An 11,656-nucleotide genomic window follows, 5' to 3' on the forward strand; every position below is an offset into this window, starting at 1 on the left:
ATGAGTTCAAAGCCAGCCTCAGCAACAGCGAGGCACTAAGCAATGCAGTGAGACCCTGTCTCTAAATAGGGCTGGGGGTGTGGCTCAGTGGTCAGGTGACACTGAGTTCAACCCCTGGTACAAAAAAACAAAAACAAAAAACAGTATCTTGAAGGCAACCCAGAAATTCAACCTTATGAATTATTAAGAGTAACAACGTAGGCAACAGAGCAAGACCCTATCTCAGCAGAAAAAAAGGGTCCACATGACAATCCAGGATCTTCATAAACAAGTCATAAAATTATTTTAAGGGCTGTTGAGGTAATAATCACTACACAGTCTTAAATGGAAAATGCAAATTACAAAATGATAGGCACCATGATTTTTTTTTTTTTTTTTGTGTGTGTGTGTGTTAGGGATGGAACTCAGGGCCTCAAGCATGGTAGGCAAGTGCTCGGCCACTGAGCTGTATACCCTACTCCCAATCAGGCAGATTCTTTTTTTTAATTATTTTTTGATACCAGGGATTGAACTCAGGGGCACTCGACCACTGAGCCACATCCCCCCCAGCCCTGTTTTGTATTTTATTTAGAGACAGGGTCTCACTGAGTGGCTTAGTATCTTATCATTGCTGAGGCTGGCCTTGAACTTGCAATCTTCCTGCCTCAGCCTTCAAGATGCTGGGGATTATAGGTGTGCCACTGTGCCTGGCTCATAGGCATTTTTTTTTTTTGGTGGCGCTGGGGATTGAACCCAGGGCCCTGTGCATGCATGGCAAGCACTCTACCAACTGAGCGACATCCGAGTCCATCGGCAGATTTTTGGGAGTTTCTCCTGTTTTTAGGAGCTTAGCCTACGGGAACACCGATTGGTTCCTCACAGAAAGGTTTTTAAAAAGTCTGATGAAAAGCCCTCCATCTGGGTGGGAGTGTAGGTCAGTGGCAGGGCGCTTGCCTGGCATGCGCAAGGCCCTGGGTTCCATCCCCAGCACTGCCCAAGCCTCGTGCAGCGGGGCACACCTGAAGTCCCATTGACTTGGGACACTGAAACAGGGGGATCGCTTGAGCCCAGGAGTTTGAGACCAGCTGGAGCAACCCAGCCAAAACCCATCTCAAAAATATACACATAAAATAAGATAAACCAGGGGCTGGGGCCGTGGCTCAGCGGTAGAGCGCTTGCCTTGCACGTGCGAGGCCCCTGGGTTGGATCCTCAGCACCACATAAAAATAAAGAAATAAAATAAAGGTATCGTGTCCAACTACAACTAAAAAATAAATATAAAATAAAATAAACCACCAAGATCACGACAGGACCTTTGAACCACACGTGGGTGGGGCAGTTTCTAAGCAGCCCAGGTAGGAATAACAGAACCAAACTGAGATCAGAGCTGCCCTCCAAGAAACAGCTTGAGGGCTGGGGACAGAGCTCAGCTGGTATAGTGCTCGCCTCATATGCAAAGGCCCTGGGTTCAACCCCAGCACCACAAAAATAGAAAGAAAGGAAGGAAGAAGTGTAAACCAAGGTGCTGAAAATTCAGGGATCGGTTAAGGATTGGAGAACAACTCTTCTAATTACAGCTGTACCTGTCTCCACAGGCCCCCGTGGACACCTAGATCCACGCACACTTATGTCCCATCTATAAAACTGTGTAGGATTTGAGGGAACCTATGCAGTCTTCTCTGAATCTTCTCTAGATGACTGAGAATATCTAATACAACAGAAATGCTATATAAATAGTCGTTATACTGTATTGTTGAGAGAATAAGGACCAAAAAATTCACTGACATATTCAGTATACGTTTAAATACATTCAGTCAGCAGTTGGTTCATGCTAAATTAAAAAACAGGCTTACAGCCAGGCACGGTGGCGCACGCCTGTAATCCCAGTGGCTCAGGAGGCTGAGGCAGGAGGATCGCGAGTTCAAAGCCAGCCTCAGCAAAAGCAAGGCCCTAAGTGACTCAGTGAGACCCTGTCTCTAAATAAAATACGAAATAGGGCTGGGAAGGTGGCTCATGGTCAAGGGCCCCTGAGTTCAATCCCTGGTACCAAAAAAAAAAAAAAAAAAGGCTCGTAATGAGTGAAGAGATGGAGATTCTGAAATTGAATAAAAGACAATATCTGAAAAATTTAAAATTCACTTGTAGGCGAAACGGTCACAGAGGAAAAGGGCCATAAACCAGGCCTCAGGGACCTGTGAACAATATCAAAAGGCCTGATACACGTATAATTTGAGACCCAGAATAAAAGGGGGAACATAAAAATAGCTGAATAAATAGGCTGATGCTGTAGTTCAGTAGTAGGGGTAGAGGACCTGCCAATCACGCATGAGGCTCTGGACTCAATCCCCAGTACCAAAAACAAACACGCAACAACAACAACAACAATAACAACAAAACCCCCGTCACACTGGGCGTCGTGGTGCACACTGCTTGGGAGGTTGAAGCAGGAGGATGGCGAGTTCCAAGCCAGCCTCAGCAACAGCGAGGCCCTAAGCAACTCAGTGAGACCCTGTCTCTAAATAAAATACAAAACAGGGCTGGGGATGTGGCTCAGTGGCCAAGAGCCCCTGAGTTCAATCACCAGTACCAAAAAAAAAAAAAAGTCAAGACATGGATAATGGGGCTGGGGCTGGGGCTCAGTGGTAGAGCGCTCGCCTCGCACGTGCGAGACCCTGGGTTCGATCCTCAGAACCACATACAAAAATAAACAAGTGAAATAAAGGTGTGTGTCTAACTACAACCAAAAAATTAAAAAAAAAAAAAAAGACATGGATAATCTGAGACACTGTCAACCACTCAGGCTTAACTGATATTTCCACACTGAGAAATGGAGGCTCAGAGAGGTAAGGTCACCGGCCTGTGGGGGGTCCCCAGAAGAACTGAGTCTTCAAGTCTAGACTGTCCTGTCAGCAGTGTTGGTTGGACAGAACACCGTCCCCAGCTCTTTGCCTAGGAAGGCGAACCCTGCCCCCTGAGGCCCTTGTGACCCACCTGGCCTCAGCACAAAGCAGCCTGGGGTAGGAAGTGGCTCTGACTCTGCTCTAGAACCCAAGCAGCCCCTCCACAGGTCTCACTTGCCCTCCGGTGCAGGGTGATCAGAAGACCCCCGCCCCGGCATGTTGGGAGGGGCCGGTAATGGAATCACAATAAGCTGTTGTGGTTGAAGCTGCTGGGTTTAAGACCCCACTGCAAAGGGAAGGCAGGGCTCAGATGCTGGGAACTCGGGGTGTGGGGTAGAAACTGGCACAAGGAACAGGTTTGGGGCATCGCCATCTCTCTGCTCTCCTGGCTCCCCTGGAGTTGGCCCGATGGTGGCTGCATTTCGGAGAGAAACTGAAGGCCACCTGGCATCTTGCTTCTTCTTTTTTTTTTTTTGGTGGGGCTGGGGACGGAACCCAGGGCCTTGTGCATGTGAGGCAAGCGCTCTACCTGCTGAGCTATGTCCCCAGCCCCTATCTTGCTTCTTTCTGTTGTGACTTTTCTCCCACTAGACTAGGGGCTGCTCAGGGTGGGGACAGCTGTTTTAAGTTTTGCCGTATTTAACAGCATCCCATAGAAGAGTGCATACAGTAGGTGCTCACGAGATGCTTTATGAATAACTCAATGAATGGGTGGATGGGCGGGTGGCTGGGTGAATGAGGGCAGCCCAAGCTGTAGAACTTGAAAACAGCTGTCCCAGAATCCCACGGGGTCCATTCTAGGGTCAGAGGTTTCCTGAACCACGTGACCAACCAGTGAGTGACCAGATGAGAGGGAGAGAGACAGGACGGCACGGGCAAGGAACGGGGTCCCCCAGGACACAGATGCTGAGTCTGGTTCAGCAATATGGAGTAAACCCCTCTGAGCCTCCGTCCCCCATCTGTAAGTGAACTCAGACCACCGTCCCTCGGACCCCAGGGACACAGCAGGCTCTTCAGGATGCGCCCCCCAGGCAGATGAAGCCACCATCAAGGCTTTGGGGTTGCCAAGTGGCCGACCTACCACTCAAGAGAAGCCCAGAGCAGGCTGGGGTAGGAGGCACTGGGGCTAGCCTAGCGGAGGACAGCAGGGTCCCCTGTGTACCCCCCCACAAAGCCCCTCTCTCCAGCCCCACTCACGTGCCCCCGAAGCTGAACCCACCAGCCCGAATGGCCAGCCTTGGGACCCTGGTGCCATGGCAGCTTTGTGACTCACAGCCCAGTCCCAGCCAATCCCTACCAGCCCTTGCTGGGAGAGTTCTAGAAGGCAGAACCAGGTTGGGGGGCAGGATGTGGGCCAGGGCTAAAGGTCATGGTGGTTGCTACCTATCACTTACTCCTCCTGGGGAGAAAGTCAAGGCTCTGAGCACAGAGGGGACCCCAGAAATCTCCCCTATCCATGTATCCAGAGGCAGATTCAGTCTTTTGGCCCTTGGGCATTTGCTGAGCACCTACTGTATGCTGAAAACAGCCCCTTGCTTTAGGGATATAAAAACAACTCAAATAATTTGGGGGTTTCAAACCATTAGGTTGGAGCCAGGTGCATGTCCATAATCCCAGCAACTCGGGGGCCTGAGGCAGGAGGATCTCAAGTTTGAGATTTAGCAACAACCCTGTCTCAAAACTAAAAAAAATAAAAAGGGCTGGGGATGTGGCTCAGTGGTAAAGTGCCCCTAGGTTAAATCCCTGGTACCAAAACAAAACTGCTAGGTAGGGGGAACCCCTAGGGGGACCCCTCTTCCCCACAGGAGCGCTTTCTCTTTTCTTCTCATTTGAATAAGTCCCATTCTTTTTGCTCACCGAAAAACAAAACAAAAAGAAAACTGTTAGGTAGAAATCAAACAGGATGGGATGGGCCAGTCAGGAACCTGAGCTGGAAAAGAGAAGGAACTTGGAAAGAACCTGGGGAGAGTTGGGCAAAGGGTGTCCCAGGTGGAGGGCACAGCCTGAGCAAAGGCCCTGAGGCTGGAAGGAGCTGGGCAATGACTAGGGGCCCTGGAGAAGGCTGGTGTGGCTGGAGGAAGAGGGGGTGAGAGATCTGCAGGAGCTGGATAGGACACACGAGATTTGGGGGGGCAGAGTGTCAAAAGAAGTACAAGAGTTTGAGTTTTATTGAGAAGGCACCAGGGAGCCAGAGGAGGGTTCAGAGCTAGGGAGGAATGAGTTCTGACCCACAGTCTAGAATGCTTGGCTGGCAGCTGGGCCTAGCTCCAAGTCTGAGGGCTCCTTTGGGTGCAGCCAAACCTGAGTCTTCTTGGGATTCCCGTAGAGCGAAAGTGGGCACCAACCCTGAGCTGCAGCCCTGGTGGGGGAAGTGAGGCCAAGGCCCAGGGTGAGTCACAGCTGGCCAGGCCAAGGCTGACACACACCTTGGCTTCAGAACAGCAGGCAACAGCCAAAGCCACACAGCCTGGCCTCCCTTAGGAGCCATGGGGTGGGGGGGCACCAAAGCAAAGGCCGGGAGGGGTGCCCAGCCTCGCCCCCTCAGACCCTCTCCCAAGTCTTCTCCACACTGTGGCTGTAACTTGGAGCAAAATAAGGGACTTGGCAGCTGGACAGGATTTAGCATCCTTCATCTGTTTCAGCAGTGACAGGAGACCCTACGTGTGCCCAAGAAACACAGCCTTGAGTAGTCAGGACAGTGATGGCGGAACACGGGCCCCTTAGGAGCTAGTAGGGCGGGCGCTGGCCCAGCCAGGGGGTCGGAAGCTGGGAGGCAGAGTGGCTGGGGAAGACCCCAGACAGGCAGCCCGGCAGAGGCCCTGAGGGCAGAGGAAAGGACACTGATAGTTTGGGTGGAAGGTCCCTGGGTGGGGGGGACACCGACTCCTGCAGGGATTAGGGTGGTCAAGGATTTTTTTGCCCCCAAAGTTTTCAAGTTGGGGGCCAGGTCTGGGGTTTTGATAAGCACCCCACAACAAAACAAGCCTGCAGGGCTGGGGTGGAAGGCCACCGGGCAAGCAGGGACCCCGGCCTGAGCCACCACTGCAAGCAAGAGAGAGAAAAGTCCCTCACGCCCGGCAAGGCTCGAGCTTGCTGGCATCCTCTTCAGACCACCACTGGTACGCACCCAGGCCGGGGCTGCAGAGTCCCAGAAGTCCCCAAACCTCCTTGGGCCTCCCCTTCCCTAGAAGTTGGGGCTGCAAGGGTCCTCTTTACTGCCATTGTCCACTGCTCCCCAAGCACCTGGCTTGCCCACCTGGGAGATGCACTTGGAACACACCCATCTCAGCAGAGATGTGAGGGCAGGGACAGGGCTGAGGCCACCCAACTGTGTACCTAAGTCAGCACTTGGTCTCTCAAAGAGTGACACTCCATCCCCCCAAATCTCTTGTGTCGACAGGCACCCCCACTTCAGCATCAATGAGCACCCTCATCTTGAAACATCTGCCTGACCTTGGCACAAGGCAAGGTCACGTGGTTAAAAACAGCCCTGAACAGTTCCTGAAGCCTTGCAAAATGGGGGAGGGGGGGGACACGGTCGGGACCTGGAGTCAGTAAGGGCCCTACTCTTGATGGCCAAAGGCCCTTCTTTGTACTCGATTCATCTAAAATGGGCAAAATGACCTTCCCCAGCAGGTCTGGCTGGGTACACCTGCACCAACTCCACCTGGCTCCAGTCATAAGCCCAAGGCGCAGGGTTTTAAGATCAAAGGCCAAAACTGGCAGGGGAAGTGGGCAGCCTGGGTTCAAGTCTCTGGAGGTGGAGCCCAGGGTCCAAATGACCCTGCACAGTCCTCTACACACTGTGATGTGGCCACTTGTTCAACTTCTCTGAACCTTAAGTTCCCTCAAAATGAGAATAGAATGTTGGGAGGTCATGTTTAGGGGAAATATTTGCCAACTCCTGGCTTTTAAGTCCATGTGACCACACCTCTAGGTCAGTGCCGCTCCGACCACCTTCTTCCTGGTATGGAGCCCTCAGAGCTCCCTGCCCCGCCCCTTCCAACAAGGAATGATCAACGTCTACCCTGAGCACCAACCGCGAGCCCAGCACTGCTGTGCAGCTGAACTCTCATAAGCCTCACATTTTCAGGGACCAAGATCTTCAATTGTTCTACCCATTTCACAGACAGGGAAAGAGGCCCACAAGGTTAAACATCTGTTTCCTCCTCCCATCTTGGACCAGAAAGATCCACCACCCAAGCTTTCCTCTCCAGAAGGCAAAGGACCTGACCAAACACTGGTCAGAAAAGCTGGATGTTCCCTCCCTAACCCGACGTCTGCCTGCCCCACTGCGCCTAGGTGGCGCTAGCTGCGCGCCAGATGTGCAGGCCCCTCCCAGACGCCCACTCCCCGCGCCCTCCCACTAGGGGAGGAGCCAGGAGGTGGGGGGNGTGGGACTAGATTGAAAGAGATGGGTGGTGTTTCTCTAAGAGTCTGGATTGAGTAGGAGGCCAAGGAGGTGTAGTCCTGACCTTGGCAGGTGGGGGGATGAACTGTGGGCCAAGCCAGCCTGGGCCAAGTGACCTTTCTCAAGGCAAGTAGGCCTTCATAGGCCAAAGTGTTGTCTTGGTGAGCCTCGGTTCCAGCCTTAAGAAAAAGGAGTGAATAAGCTTACTTACCACATGGACTGTTTTATAGGGAGGATTTGAAAAAAAAAAGTAAGGATTCAATAACTGTTTTGCTTCACTATTACTTGGCCAAACTGAACTGCAGTCATTTGGGTCTGTGTTCTCTTAGCTTGGACTGCCTTTACATAGCTTCTTGACAAACTCCTTCCTACTCATCCCTCAAAACCTGCCTCCACTGCTTCCTCTCAAGAAGCCTTTCCTAATCATGCCTCCTAGGAGTCCCCTTAGACTCCCTAAGGTTGGCTAAACCCGTCCTCTATCTGCAGCAAACCTTGCTCTCCCAGACAGGGAGAGGGGAGGTCGTGGCCTCAGTATAGAGAACTGCCCTGGGCAGCCAGCCTGTCTATCCCCCTTCTGTGGGTTCCTCTGCCTGAGTTGCTGTTCCCTCTGCCCAATCCCCTTCCCTGCCCTCTTCTTCCTCCCAGCTAGGGAGCCCTCCAAGATATTCCATTCTCATCCCTCCATTTGTCCCAAACTTGATCCCATAAAGTTGATTGAGGAACAGCTATCTTGTCCAGCTTTAGTCCTCCCAGACTGGGGGTCCCTCAGAGACAGGGATTTCCTGAGACAAGGTGGGAGTGTGCTTAATCCATGCAGTGAACTAGGGATAACTCACTTATTCCACATGCACTGGCTTGGACACACATTGAGACAAACCTCCATACCCTCCCCACACTCAGACTAACAGGAATATAATTGCAGCCTTTGGGAGAATAAATGGTGGCCTCATTGGTAAAGCAGAGGATGTCTTAGAGTGTGTTAGTGTGTGAGGGGCACCCTAGAAGATGATGCTGAAAGAGAAGTCGGAGCAAATAACCAAGTAATGGGGAATCAGTGTCCCAGGCAGTAGGTTCAGCAAGTGCAAAGGCCCCGGGGCAAGGACCAGCATTTCGCCTTGATGGAGAGCTGGGGGGGCAGCAAGACTGGATTAAATTGGCAGCCACAGAGCCAAAGTGGAAAAGAGGTGGTGAGGCCTTCACCAAACACCAAGTGGTATTTGTCCCAAAATCAGTGGGGTCCCAGATGAGGCTGGAGGAAGGGACATTAAGCAGGCTCAGCCCTGGACTCCATATTTTCACTTTTATCTTCCCAGCAAGTTGTGAGAGATTTTAATCGGATTTCCCAGAGCAGTTGTCTGCGGAGGACTGGCGACCTGACCTGCCTGGGCTCCCCCAGCCAGGGCTGGAGAGGGACCTGGCCTTCCAGACACTGAATGTGATGTGCCCTCCCCCTTCTGTCTGGCCAGCCCAGGCTCTGACCTCTGCGCCGCCCAGTACTAAGACACTGACCTTCTGGTTTAGAGTGATCTGCCACTGGGCTGAATTTTCAGTCTTTACTCAACACCCAGAGACCTACCATCAACTTGATAAAACGGAAAATCCCCGGGAGAGGAAAGAATAGGAGTTAGAGGAGCAGAAGGGGGATGAGGCAAGGGGGCCTCCTGGGGGCGGAGCTTGCTGGGGTTGGTCCCCCAGAGCTCAGGACCCTGCAGGGCCGGGACAGGGTAACTCTGCACTGAAAACAAACTGGCTAGTGGGGGCAGGGCTTGGGGGCGGAGAACAGTCCCCCAGGTGGCAGGATCCCGCGGGGTGGCTGGGGGAGGGGCCGCGGCCTGGGGCTGGGGGCGCGTCAGGCCTCGGCGCATTCCTGAGGATCAGGTTACCGCGGAGGGCTGCGGCTCCCCCCTCGCCACCGCCCCACTTCCGCCCTCCCCTGGAGCCGCAACCGCCGTCCTGTCCGTCCCTGTGCAGGTGTTTGACTAGCCCTATGGAGGGGACCCAGCTTCTGCCCTTTGGGTGGCACCGGCTCCTTCAGCCTCGGAAGACCATATTACAATAAGGCAGCGGGCGCAGCAGGCCCTTGGACATTGATTGGACCTGACACATCCCGCTTTGATGACAACAGAGTCCAGTTGTCCCTGAGGCTGTGGTGTCCCCAGCCTCCTCAAAGGCTTCAAGGAGTGGCGCAGATCAGTGTTTGTGAAGGGACTGAAGGACTCCAGCCTTAGGTCTCTAGCACCTGGAGGAAAGAGCTCCTAGGAGCAGTGCCTGCGTTCCCCCAGCGTGCACTGAATGTGCACTTGCTGTATGCACCAGTGGGGTTAGGTCCTTTCACAGGTTCAGATGTTGGGGTCCAGCAGGTGTGTGTAGGTGTTGGTCAGAAGATCAGGAATCCACTGTTACTAGATCACCTTGAGGAGTCAGTTGGATTTGGGTTGGGGGCATCATGGTTGGCTCATTGGACAGTCCCTGGTGCGCCTGTGCTGGGCATGCTGGGCCCAGCTCTTCAGCCCCCAGCCCTCCTAGAGCTGAGCCGGGAGTTACAGGAAGTAACCATAGCCAAGGAGCACCCTTTAGGTCCATGTCACTCTCTACCCCCTTTTCTGTTTCTATTTCAATATATTTCAAAAGGGGATCTTCGTGTCACCGCCAGGAATGGAAAATCATTTTCTCTTGCCATAAATAGAAGGAAACTGAAAAAAAAACAACAAATGATGAGCCCAGGCATTCTGTCCTCAGGGACACTTGGGCCGAGGCCTGGATGTCTGAGTGGCATTCAAGGAGGGAGGCCAGTCCAGGAAGGTGAGAATGCATAGCCAGAGGGGCCTGTTCAGTGGCCCCAGCACATAGGAGGTCCTCACAGTGTCTGACTAGTTGACACTGGAACTCAGGAGTTGAGGGAGCATCTGGTGATCTACTACCGTGGGCCTGGCCTGCGTCACTGCGCAGGCTTCTATGGATGGCTCAGAGAGGTGCAGACCCCTTTCCAGCAGAGACTGAAGTGACAGGCTGCTGCCTCTGGGGACCTTGCCGGGCCTCTCTGGGGAGGATTCAGGTTAGTTTAGTAAAATGGAAGATCCCACCTCTGGTCTTGGGGCTGTCCCCACCCACATATCTGTGAGCCACTGAGTCCTTCCTAGGCAGCCTGCGGTTTGTGAGTCTCCGTAGTGAATGAAGGAGGAGGTGACAGGAGGGCACCGAGCAGCAGGAGTGAATGAACCAAGGGATGAGCAAGTGTATCCCTGCAGCCAGACTGGGAACCGTCTTCCAGACATTGTTCCCTTGGAGGGATGTTTGTCCCCAGCAGAGAAACTGAGGCTCTGAGCAAAGCATGCCTTCAATCTCTGGAGCGCAGAGGGATCCAGGTCCCCTCCAGCCCCGCCCAGGGAAGACCATCGCAGCAGGACAGGGGTGCATCACAGCGGTGGCGTAGGAGCGGGAGAGCAGAAGGGGAAGACAGGATGGAAGGCTCTGGGACCCAGCTGGGGGAGGACACTGAGGGAATCAAAACAGACAACAGGTCGCTTAAGAAGGGCCTCAAGGAAGGAGCAGATTTGCCATCCCTCAGCCCAAGCGCGTGGGGCATCTAGTGCCAGTCTTCTATCAAATCATAGGGTCATCATGGAGGGACCCCCGTCCCCGACCCAAGGCAGGTTCCCTGAACTCCCAGGCCGTCCCCACCTCCTCCCTCTCCCCGCCGCCGCCGCTCCCCGGGAGGAAGTGGCGAGAATGCGGGGGAGGGCTCCTAGTCTCACTTCCCCTGGGGCAGGGCGGGGCCTGCGGGGGTCCTCTCCCCGGCTGCGAGACAGTCCCCGCCACCGCATGGGGTGGGGGCAGGGATCCGCCAGAGCTGGGGCCCGGGCTTTCTGCCCCTCTCTAGGTGACGTCCTTAAGTTCCCTGAACTTTGTTGGTTCTAATCTGAAAAATGGGAAGAAACTGACCTTGAAACAGCAAGTGGCTGAGGGGAGGACCCACCCCGGGCCTGGGAGATCCAGCCAGACGCGGTCACGCCCAGCCTCGGAGGGGTCAGGGCCCGGCGGGAGGGAGCGAAGTCACAGTAAACACGGGCTTGACCTGGGACTGGAGCCGCATTCCAGGCGAAGGGAACAGCCCGGGCTAAGGGCCTGTCTACCAGGTCCGCCCAGGACACTCCGACGTCGGGGCCCAGCCCGGACCCTCTCCGGGCAGGGAGCGGGTGGAGGGAGAAAGGACCCTGGGGGTCTCGTGTGGCAGCGGAAGAGTTAACCACTCTGGGCTGCCGGACCCCGCGGGGAGGGGGGCTGGTGGCGTCAGCGCGACGTCAGGGCTCGGCGAAGACGCGGACGTTTGGGCCTCGGGCCGCAACCACGCGGCGCGCGACGACAG

The 11,656-nt window shown here is 54.2% G+C and overlaps 1 long non-coding RNA gene across 1 annotated transcript; it reads right to left on the bottom strand.

The window, feature by feature from the left end:
- Nucleotides 1-8,571: 8,571 nt before the first annotated feature.
- On the bottom strand, nt 8,572-11,644 carry LOC125613709. Its single transcript, XR_007344259.1, has 2 exons — nt 11,233-11,644; nt 8,572-9,983 (listed from the first exon to the last, which is right to left on the bottom strand). It is a non-coding gene; the product is annotated as an uncharacterized LOC125613709 (long non-coding RNA).
- Between the last annotated feature and the right edge of the window lie 12 nt (nt 11,645-11,656).

Source organism: Marmota marmota, unplaced genomic scaffold, assembly GCF_001458135.2.
Source record: "Marmota marmota marmota unplaced genomic scaffold, marMar, whole genome shotgun sequence".
In the NCBI taxonomy this organism is placed as follows: domain Eukaryota; kingdom Metazoa; phylum Chordata; class Mammalia; order Rodentia; family Sciuridae; genus Marmota; species Marmota marmota.